Source organism: Crotalus tigris, unplaced genomic scaffold (assembly GCF_016545835.1).
Source record: "Crotalus tigris isolate CLP2741 ecotype Arizona unplaced genomic scaffold, ASM1654583v1 scf7180000019095.371713, whole genome shotgun sequence".
Classification (NCBI taxonomy): Eukaryota; Metazoa; Chordata; class Lepidosauria; order Squamata; family Viperidae; genus Crotalus; species Crotalus tigris.
Window position 1 is genome coordinate 157,460 of NW_024097372.1, and position 11,090 is coordinate 168,549.

Consider the following 11,090-nt stretch of genomic DNA (forward strand, 5'->3'; position numbering starts at 1 on the left):
GAGTAACAATAATGGGTTGGTTTAGTCTCTGGGAGCACCCCATCATTAGAAGAGAAAAGATGACTTTTGATGATTCTCTGCTTACACCCTTTGAAAATTTACTATGAGAGGTTGGACAACATAAAATCACAAATGATGGCAAAAGAAAGCAACAACTGGTAATGTCCTCTCTTCTGCTTTCTGCCCATGAGATTCTTCACTGATCCAAAAGTCTTTCAAAGAAGGAAAGAGCTCTTCCATTTAAGGAAGACAAAAAATGTTTCCAGGTCCTAAAGCTACAAATCAAAAGGCCTTTAGGGCCACCAAAGCAGTGGGCAAGTATGCAAAGCTTCATTTGTGTATGCGCAGAATTTAGGTTGTGTGCCAAAATCACCGAAGCTGCTACCACCAGCCAGCAGAACTACAAAGGTTGGCGATCCCTACTCTAAGCTATAAATGTGTGGTTATAAAACATATCTGGCCTCAGACAACGTACTAAACCAATCCAAACAAACTATTGTGCAGCTTAGCACAGAGGTTTTCAATTTTTTTCAGGCCTTGGAACATTTTTTATTTTTAAAAATTCCTGAAACCCCTGCTACCTGCACACACAGACTGATCAGCTGTAATTAACAAAAATGCTTCCTGGGGTGATGAGGCTTCTGAACTTCCCATTCAGCTGGACCTTAGAAAAATAATATCTTGTCTCCATTCCCACCTGTTTAGTCTTTCACAGAACCCTGCAGAATGTAGTTTGAAAAACATTGGTTTAATGTATATGGCAATTCAGACAAATCCTGAAATTATATCACCAGAGATGTATTTGGTAGGGGATCCTTCAAATACCTTAAAAAAAAGAAAAAAAATTGAAAAGACAGACAGTAATGAGGATGAGTTTTTTTTAAGCACTAGGTACACTTATAACTAAAAAGTATCTATAATACTCTATGGTAATGCTAGAGATGTGCATGCCAAACTTATGTAGACTCTTCTAATTCCTATAATATCTTGATCTCACACACATGAATGATTTTCTCTGTTTTCTACCTTTCTTTCACATCAGTGAATTTTGGCTATTTTACTACAGGTCACAGCAGTGGCACAAACTGGGCACACTCAGAACTAAACATCCCAAGTAATCCTTACAAGTGACTTCAGCCTTTTTAAGGCTACCAATAGTGAAGGTTAATCATGTATTGTATATCTCAATCCACCTCTTCAATCTGCCAACATTTAGATCAAATAACTTTTTTTTATAAATAGCAACTATTGGGAAGGAGGGAATATAGTGAAGGGGAAAACATTTAACTTTATACCTTTATGACTGCAAAATTCCCTCAGAACATAGGAACTATTGTCAAAAGAGAGAAATTCTCAATGGAACTTCAGTTCTTCAGGGAGTAAGTGCCCCAACCACAATTCTGATGGAATTAGTATTGCTGAGCTGTATATAATTTAGTGGCATCTAATATTAATGATCCACCCTTATCAGTTTTATTATTAAGCACATCCAGGATTGACAACAACACTTCCTCATTAAAACACTGTTCCTATCTTCCATAATCTGGTAAGACTGCTTCCCTCTGCTTAATGGCATACAATAGCCAGCTCCAAAGGTCTCTAACCTCAGGAAAATAATACCATACAAGATATAGTATACTAATTTGCATAAGATACTTATATAAAATACTGATAAGATAATTCACTATATATGATACCATAGCATCTTTCATTAATATTAGCATGTGGTCCATCATATTTAGTCAACAAATATTGGGAGGGAGAGAATAAGAATAAGCTTTCCTCCAACTTATTTTTTACAGAATTTAGAATGGATAGAGGTTTGTTTTAAATCTAACCTAGAGTTTTTTTGACAAGGAAATAGTATCTAGCTACACATTATTTTATAAGTAATGTAAGAAGCTGTTTAAGTATTTTTATACAATGTGATTAAAAGATTCCTTTCACCTACTTCTTGATTTAACTCAGTGCTTCCCAAACATTTTCCTTCATTCCTCCAAACTTCTTATTGGGAAGTTATTTTTATCCAAAGTAGGTAAAACATTTTAAGTCAATTTAGATGTCTGCTATGATTGAGTAATGGGTTTGTGTTTTGTTACCCAAAGAAAAAATCATTTTTACCCAATCCCATAATAATATTGAATGAACTAAATATTGAGAATGTTTGAAATAAAAAGACAGAATATAAATTTGGTTTATTTGATCAAGGTTAAAACAATATATGTTGTTACTTTTAGCAAACCTTAATGGAGTTTTTGTTCCACTTAATGGAGTTTCTGACACCAGAACTGAAAAGATGATGTGAGGAGTCCTTGCTACTCTCTGAGCTTGTTTGTTGTTGTTGTTGGTTTTTTTTTGCAGACATTTCATTGCCCAAACTAAGTAGCATCATCAAATTAGCACTGATGATGTTACCTAGTTTGGGTAATGAAAAATCTGCAAGAAAACAAGCCAGTTCAGAAAGCATCAAGGATTGTCCTGTCAACCCTAAGCAACAGATATTCTCCTTTATTAGTGAAAAGATGTTTTATGGTTTTGTTTATAGATAGGAGATGGACTATGGGATGAAAAGATAATTGTTTGTAACCTCAGAAGGAGTGAAGAGTCACTAAATCTGTTTATATTTGTTCTTATTAAGGTTGGAAGTCACTTCTTTATATATTTATTTTCTTTTTCTTTATTATATTTTCTTTATTCTTTTTCTTTCTTTTTTAACCTTTTTACTTATTTTTCTTCTCTTACTCTCTCCTCCTTATGTTTAATTTGTATTAAATGTTATTTATTTTTAATCATTAAATTTATATGGCACCCATATTTTACTATTTTTACTATTATTGTTTTACTGTTATAATCAAAATTCTTAATCTGTGTGGCAATTTAAGCAAATAATTATATACCAATTATAAACATGGCATATTTAATAAAAGTGCAACCTGGTTGAATCCATGTTATTTTCTTGGCAACACAATACATCTGGCATGCCACTTCAGTGATGTTTCAGTTTCCCATTCTAGTATATAGTCCTGGGATTTCCTGGGATTTCCTGATCATCTTTTAATCAAATCTAGTCCTGCCCAGATTTTTCAAGGTCTAACTATCTTGTTCATAATGCTATGCCATTCTTTTTGAATCTCATAAGCAGATCAACTGAAGCAGAGACTGTAGCTATAAAGGAAAAAATGGGAAAGAAAGCAACAACAACCATATCAGTAGCAATTAACCTCAGTTTTAATTTTGGATGTATTACATCAATGCTGGTGCTTGTTATACACAAAAGAATTATAGGCAAGGATGATTCATGGTACAGACTGATTGATTACAGTTTTCAGTGACATCTACTTCAAGTATCAGATGTATTTCAACTACATTAAGTTGAAACAGAACAAGAAAACCTTCTATAATCAAAGAGCAGCATCAATCACTCAATATTCAGAACATTATTGGTTGTTGGCTTGCTGTACCTCAATAATGAGAAAACAAGCTTACTGTAACCTTCCTCAAAAGAGGAATTTGAATGCTGCTGCACAGAAGCCCTACCTAAATCTGATGAATGGGACTTAGAATAGGACCCTTGGTGATAAATTCCAACTAAGGGAAGAACAGAAGTTGTCTGTAAATGCCATTCAGTTTTGAAATGAATGGAAATTCAGGACTTGTGTTAAGTGATCCAAACCTTACTCACTCTGAGCCTTTTTAAAATGTTGAGAGTCCCAGGAACAGAATGTTCATTTAACCATACTCTCCCATCCCACATTTTTCATGCTTTGTCTTGCATCTTTATAATGCTATTCCCAAAGTCCCATGAATTGAGGATCTGTGCTGAGGTTGCAGCTCTGAAATAACTTTTAGCATCTTGTAAGTGATAAGTTTCAATTCATGCTTCTTGAATAAAAAATGTGATTCCATTTGATCATTGAAAAAAACTAATTATGCTTTGGATGTATGGTTCCCATTTTTCACCCTGTTTTAAAATATCCCTTACTAAACTCTCTTTAGTTTCAAAGGTGATCTTTCACTTGCAATTTGAAATTGGATAGTCTTTCTAGGATAATACCATTACCCTTACCCCACCCCACTTTAAAATAGTAGTGAAGTATGAAAATTTGACACTTGGTAAAGCAATAACTGAGACTGTCCAGCTGCACAACTTTGCAAAGCATAACATTTCCAGGAAGCTTGTTGGCTTTGAGTTTGTGATCTGATATTATTTGATTTATTGCTTCAGAATGTGTTAGGCTTCTGAACATTAATGTGTTATATGATATATATATTATTCCTTCAAACTGAAAATCAAATAAATCTTTATCCTTAAGCATTCTCAGTTATATTAAAATTCTGATGATGAATGAATGAAATGATTCCTGAACATAAGAAATTATTATCTGTATTTTGCATTACCATCCAAATGTGTGCTAGTCATGAGGTTGTGTGAAATCATGAATTATACGGTTAAAAAAAAAGAAAGAAAAATTGCTATGTCTATACTTTCTATCGTATATTCTGATTGAAAAAAACTTGGCTTGCAATAAAATAAACTCTGATTACTTTTGTCTCTAATTTCTGTGGGCTGGAATGCACTATTCTTGAAGAGTATAACTATGAAATATAAGTATTACATTTAATTCACATAAAGCAATACATATTTATGTATTATATTTTGCAAAATAGAAAATGACCATTTCATGCGTACACATGCTTACTTATCATTTGCTTCTACATTTCACACAGATCTATGCATGCAATTTGCAATGTCTCAGCAGATTTTAAACAGGTAATTCAGTCATCAGTAATCTTGCAAGCTTTCCCTGTTTACAGATTTTGTGTTATAAAGACTTGTTTTCCACCCTTGATTCAATTTTTTGGCACATGTTTGTACAATATTTGCCAGCGGTGAGTAAGCCAACTCCACAGATGGCTCTTCTGATGCCAAATACTTTGGTATATTTGCCAATTCGTATCTAGAAAGCTATATAAACTGGATATAATCCAAAGAAAACCTGGTGCATTTTCCAGTTATTGCAATCTTCAGCACATCTTATCTCTCATTCTTCCTGTTGATCTGTTTTTCTTAACTTTTTTAGAAGTATGGAATTCTTATTATTTATTAAGAGAAGATCTGCTGAATCACACCGAGATTCATCTCATGTAGCTTCATATTTTAGTGACCTACTACATAGCTATGGAAGGTCCAAAAACAGGAACAGAAGAGAGACTAATTCTTTTTAAGCCCACCAAAACTGATGGCTATCACAAAAGCTAATTGCTTTGGAGGGGAGACAAGAGTGTCTGGGGCCTAATGTGTAGCCAAGGACATATAATCTTCCCACCAAAATTCCTTTTATAGTAACTTTGGGATGATCTGTCCTAAAACCATATTTTTTCACGTCTATTATAATTCCTTCTCTGCCATCAATGACTTTGATTAGTCTAATCATATTCCCTACTCCAAGCCTTCTACCTACAGTAGACAAGAAAAGATCTCTGAGGCCTCTGATAAGAGTTTGGAGATTTTGTTTTTGAACCTTAGATGAACATCCACCTTAGATGTTCTTACAAGCAGACAACACACTATTCATTCCTAGCTTAAATTTGTTTTGAAGACAAAATGGAATATATGCCTGACAATTTTCCCAGACCATTGGAAAAAGGACACAATACAATGTGATCATTTCATTTTGTTTTTTAACTTCATGTTATATTATTATATGCCAACAACAACAACAATAATAACAACAACAACATCATCATGGTCTTATGCATGTGACAATTCATCTTGCTTTTCCTACTTCTTAATTTTTCATCTGCTATCCAGGTCAAGATGTATTTGACTGAAATTCAATTAATAAAATTACTTTGTGTTCTCAGTATTATATGCTGAAATGCAACTCTTTGTACTTGCTGATCTGATCATGAAAACAGTGAAGTCAAGCTTATTTTGCCTTTAGTTCTGTCCTTATTCCTTTTTACAATCAGTAATTCCACTATATTTAAAGGGGCATATGGCTATCCTGGGTTTTTAGCCTTTTCTCCTGGCTTCTGCCAATCCTTGTAGCCTACCATCCTACTAAGACTCATATACAATGAGTAAAGAGACCATATTGTGTTCTTTCGCATCTCCTGTATGCCTGCTAGCAAACTCTACCATTTGATTCCCTTTCTTAGAATATACTTGTGAGCAAAGTCTTTATCTGGTCTTTCTTCTCATCAGGCTTTTTATCAGCAAAGCCACCATGAATCATCCTCTCCATCTCTTCCATCCACCTGTAAAGTTGCCATAGCTGCCTAACTCTTTCGTCTATTTGCAACCAGCTAAATAAACTCTAGCAAAAAAGGCTCCATTTTAAACATCAAAGTTTTCTTTTTTTTTAAACAAGTTTTATTGTTTTTTTCATTTTACAAACAAGTCCTTAAGAATCAATGTGGTGGCAGGGCAATCAATTGTCCACAAACAAAGTCATACACATAAAATTTTAATTAAATCATTAAAAAACCCTCTCTTTTCCCTCTAGTAACATATTATATTCAAGTTAATATATTTCAATACAACTAAGTCAATCATAAAAATTCTCAATAACCTTTCATCTAAATAGACCCACAAATCCAGATCTTGTGTTAAGCTTAACTATTTCAATTGCTATATTCCATATTTCTAATCTAAATACATAATTAACACTTTGGGTGTCTCCCCATTACCTTTTTCCTTAACATATTCAATAAACATTTATTAGTATCATTTCTTCTTTTTTCTTATTCTTTTCCATTACAACGTAGCTATCATTTCTAATAAAAAAAATATTAGTTCAAAACAGAAAAGAAAAAAAGAACAAAGAACAAAAACAAAGACAAAGACAAAAGAAAAGAAAAAAGAAAAAAGAAAAAAATACAACATCAAGGTTTTCTTTATGCAGCAGAGGACTAAACCAGTCATATAGCCAATAAACATACTGACTGGTTCAGAAATAAATCATCCAGACCATGGGCTGACTCTGTCTAAATAACAGTAACAGTAACAATAACAATAAAGTTGGAAGGGACCTTGGAAGTCATCTAGTCCAGCCCTCTGCTCAGGCAGGAAACCCTATACCATTTCAGATAATCTCTTCTTAAAAACTTCCAGTACTGGAACATTCACCACTTCTGGAGGCAGGTTGTTCCATTGGTTAATTGTTCTGTCAGAAAGTTTCCCCTTAGTCCTAGGTTGCTTCTCTCCTTGATTAGTTTCCATCCATTGCTTCTTGTCCTGCCTTCAGATACTTTGGAGAATAGCTTGACTCCCTCTTCTTTGTGGCAGCCCCTGAGATATTGGAACACTGCTATCATGTCCCCCCCCCTTGTCCTTCTATTCATTAAACTAGACATACCCAATTCCAACATCTTTTTTACATCGCAGTGACCAAAACTGGATGCAGTATTCCAAGTGTGGCCTTACCAAGGTATTATAAAGTGGTATTAATACTTCATAGGACAACTAGGAGCATTACGGCCAATCTAAGCAAATGGACCGGTGACTCACTCAAGGAGCAGGGTGCAGAAGTAGCTGGCCATATAAGTAAACTTCCAGATCCTTTACTTTCACTATGACGATGTTGGCAGTGTGGAGGGTGGGAGGAGAGGAGATCAAGCAGGCTGGCCTTGAGCCGATCTACAATTGCTGTGGCAGCCACCTGTGCTGGCAGCAGCAAACAGGCAAGAAATACAGCCCTCCAAGAGGAATGAAAAAATGCAGCAATGGCTGGAGATGAGGCATGGAGGAGAGAAGGAGATGGAGAGTGGAAGGATTCTTATGTGCTTGTGTGACTTTGAAGTTCTGGGATTTGTTCAATGAGGGCTTTGTGTTCTTAAGGAGTGTTTGGCAATTTCTATTTGGCTGATGGCTGATGTCTCGTGATAGCTTCTATTGTTCTTCTCTTGTTAGCTGTAAGTTTTGCTGCAAGGGATTTTGAAGTATTTTTCTCCTGAATGGATTTTGCCTGTAGCATTCCTTTACTTATGAATGGAGCCATGTGGGGAGGTTGCCTTAGCTGGCAGCCAGTATATACATTTTTTTTTTCTTCCATAAGTGCCGGCTGTGCTCCTTACTTTCCTTTCTAGCTAGTAGCTAATTCTTAAAGGAAAATGTGCCTTTTTAAGTTAGTTCACTCAGCAGCTTGTCTTTTCTGTCTCTGGAGGCCTTTCCTTGTTTGATCAATATATGGAAGAGGGAAAATATGGGGGGGGGTTTCAAATTCTTCCTTCAGAAGGAGATGGGAATGAGAAAAAGGGAGGCAGGGAAGGGAGGGAGGAAAGGAAGTCCCACCTTAGCACTTGCCACCAGAAGCTCTGCCATTGATTTTGCTTGTCAAAAGATTGCAGAAGGGGATCACATGACCCTGGAACACTGACCATTATAAATATGAATCAGTTGCCAAGCATCCAAAAATAAATTCACATGACCCTGGGCTTGCTGCAATGGTCATAAGTGTGAAAAATGGTCATAAGTCATTTCAGTGCAATTGCAACTTTGAACAGGTTTTTTTTTTGGGTCATCAAGTTTTTGACACCTTGCTAGGTGGTACTCAAATATTGCCATATCCTAAAAGTGGTACAATCGGTAAAAAGGTTGAAAAGCCCTGCTCTATATTCATGGGACCTTGCTAAATGATTAACAAGCCAAAGTCTACTTTGCCCTCTGAATGTAGACCTAGTCCAATTCAACAATTTCCCTGATGCTGTCCTAAACTTTCTAGGACTGCCGCATTTAAGATTGCCAAGGAAAAAAAAACCCTGAGAGTTCATAGAGCTTTCTTTCAGCATAGTCAGCTCTTGAAAATTAACAGCACGGATACAACTAGCTTTGATTCATTGTCAAACATTGCCACCAGGTGGCTTAATAATGAAAATTACTGTTAAGAGTTATTGTTGACAGAAAATCTTACTTTTGGCAGTTGTAAAAGCTATTAATAAAAATATTTAGCCACAAAGCTATTAGGAAAATATGTGGTTTGGAACAAATATTATACTATATTAAAACAGCTTTATCTTTTCAACAGCATGAAACAAAACAACCACTTTTCCTGTCTGACGTATATACTCATTATTCAAACATATGAAATTCTGTATTCCTTTACTATCTCCTTTAAATTAAGAAGATTAGGGGGGAAATTGTAGGTAATGTAAAATAAATATTCCAGGATATAAAATGGAAAGCACAGAATTGGGAATACAGAATTTTATCCTTAAAATTCTTTCTGAAAATCCTAACAGAGACATGTATTTACCATTATTATCGTATCAGGCAGATTCCAAATACAAACATGTCATGAAATATGAATTCATTAGACAATGGTTATGCAGATGAATCTATATAGGGCTTCTACAAGAACATCTTTTTGGACCTAGACCACAAGTAGAATTTTGAGAGCATGAAGTGGGTGCACTTACAGAATAGCTACAATGGGACAATTGCTTAATCATAAAATGGCTGAAACAATAGGTATGGCCAGTGTCAGAGTATCCACTTAGTAGAAAGCAAAAGATGCCCTAGGACAGGGGTGTCAAACTGTTGGCCTACGGGCTGGATGCGTCATGCTGAAACCACGCCCACCCCATTGCTGGCAATGGAAGAAAAGTCACGATACGTCACAACACATCACATGACGTTGCGAGTTTGACACCCCTGTCCTAGGATGTTATTTTACAAATTTTGTGGGACTAAAAGTATTGTCTCAATTAAACACCATATGGGAGGCTGTGTTTTATATTCCAATTTCCATTTTTTTAAAAAAAAAATCCTTTTTTTAAGAATATCAGGATAGATTAGAAACTTGGTAAACACAGGAGAGGAGAAGGCAGACACCTAACCCATATTATGGCAATAAATGATACGGAAAATGCAAGCTACAATCTTTTGCAGCATTTGGACATTATTTTAATAAGCCAAAGTTTTATCTAAAGCAAGGTTTAATTCTGTTTAGTGAAATATTTTTGCTTCCACTCTTGGAATATGGCTCAATGATAATAAAAACTAGATATTTCTGAAGTAAAACTGACAAAGAAGAAACTCGTAAACTATTTTTGGATTACAATTCTACGTATGGGATTTGTACCACATCTGAAATTTGAGTTCCTCTTAGCATGAAGTTTTTAATTGTTTGAATTGAAATTTCTGTTTTATAATGTGCTGATTATTGCTGTTGATAATCAGACAATACTTGAATTTTAACAATTATTTTCATTTGCTTCAATATTATGTATTCATTTGTTAAAAACTGATAAAATGTTTTTTTTTTTAAATTAACCAAACACTATGTGACTTGTAAACTTCCCTGTGCTTTATTTTATATTTTTTTCATCTATTCTTTGGATATGTGTCTGTATGTCTTTTAGTACTGGGCAGTATTCTTCTAGGATTTGGAGTTTGTTTCCTTTTAAGATCCACATTTACAAACATGCATTGAGATACAGACCTGCATTCAGTTGCAGCTATCCAATTCTTTTGGCCTTAGGACTTATGAGAGTAACATGTGTTTAAACACATCCATCTTTTGATTCTACTTGTAATTCATCTTGGTCTTTCTCATTCTCTGATAAAGTCATGTTCCCATGTTTTGTAAGATAAAATCAGAAAGTTTCTATTGGAGTGAGACATGTTTGACCTCATCCATTTCTCACTTTGGAGACAGAGGATGCCTTGGTTCATTCTCTTCTTTTTATTTCATCTGAGAACAGAAATTGAGGTATGAGATTCTCTTATAGTTTCACATTTAGCCTGTGTGGTAAGACAGACATTTTTTGGAATAGCAGTAACAATACCGTGTTTTCCCCAAAGTAAAACCTGGTCTTATATTATTTTTGCCTCCAAAAGAGGCATTAGGTCTTATTTTCGGGCAGTGTCTTATATTTTTTGTAACATCTGCCTCGCCTTGTGGCAGTGGCATCAACAGCCCTATCCAACAGGAGCCCACATGACTACTGGCCCATTTCTGCTGCTGGCCACTTCCATGAAGGTCTGTGTTAGTTTATTTAAATATTTACTCCAAGCAGTTAAGAGTAATAAAAAAATACAATAAAACCACATTAATCTCCTAAAAAAAACCAAGTCCTCCTTGGAA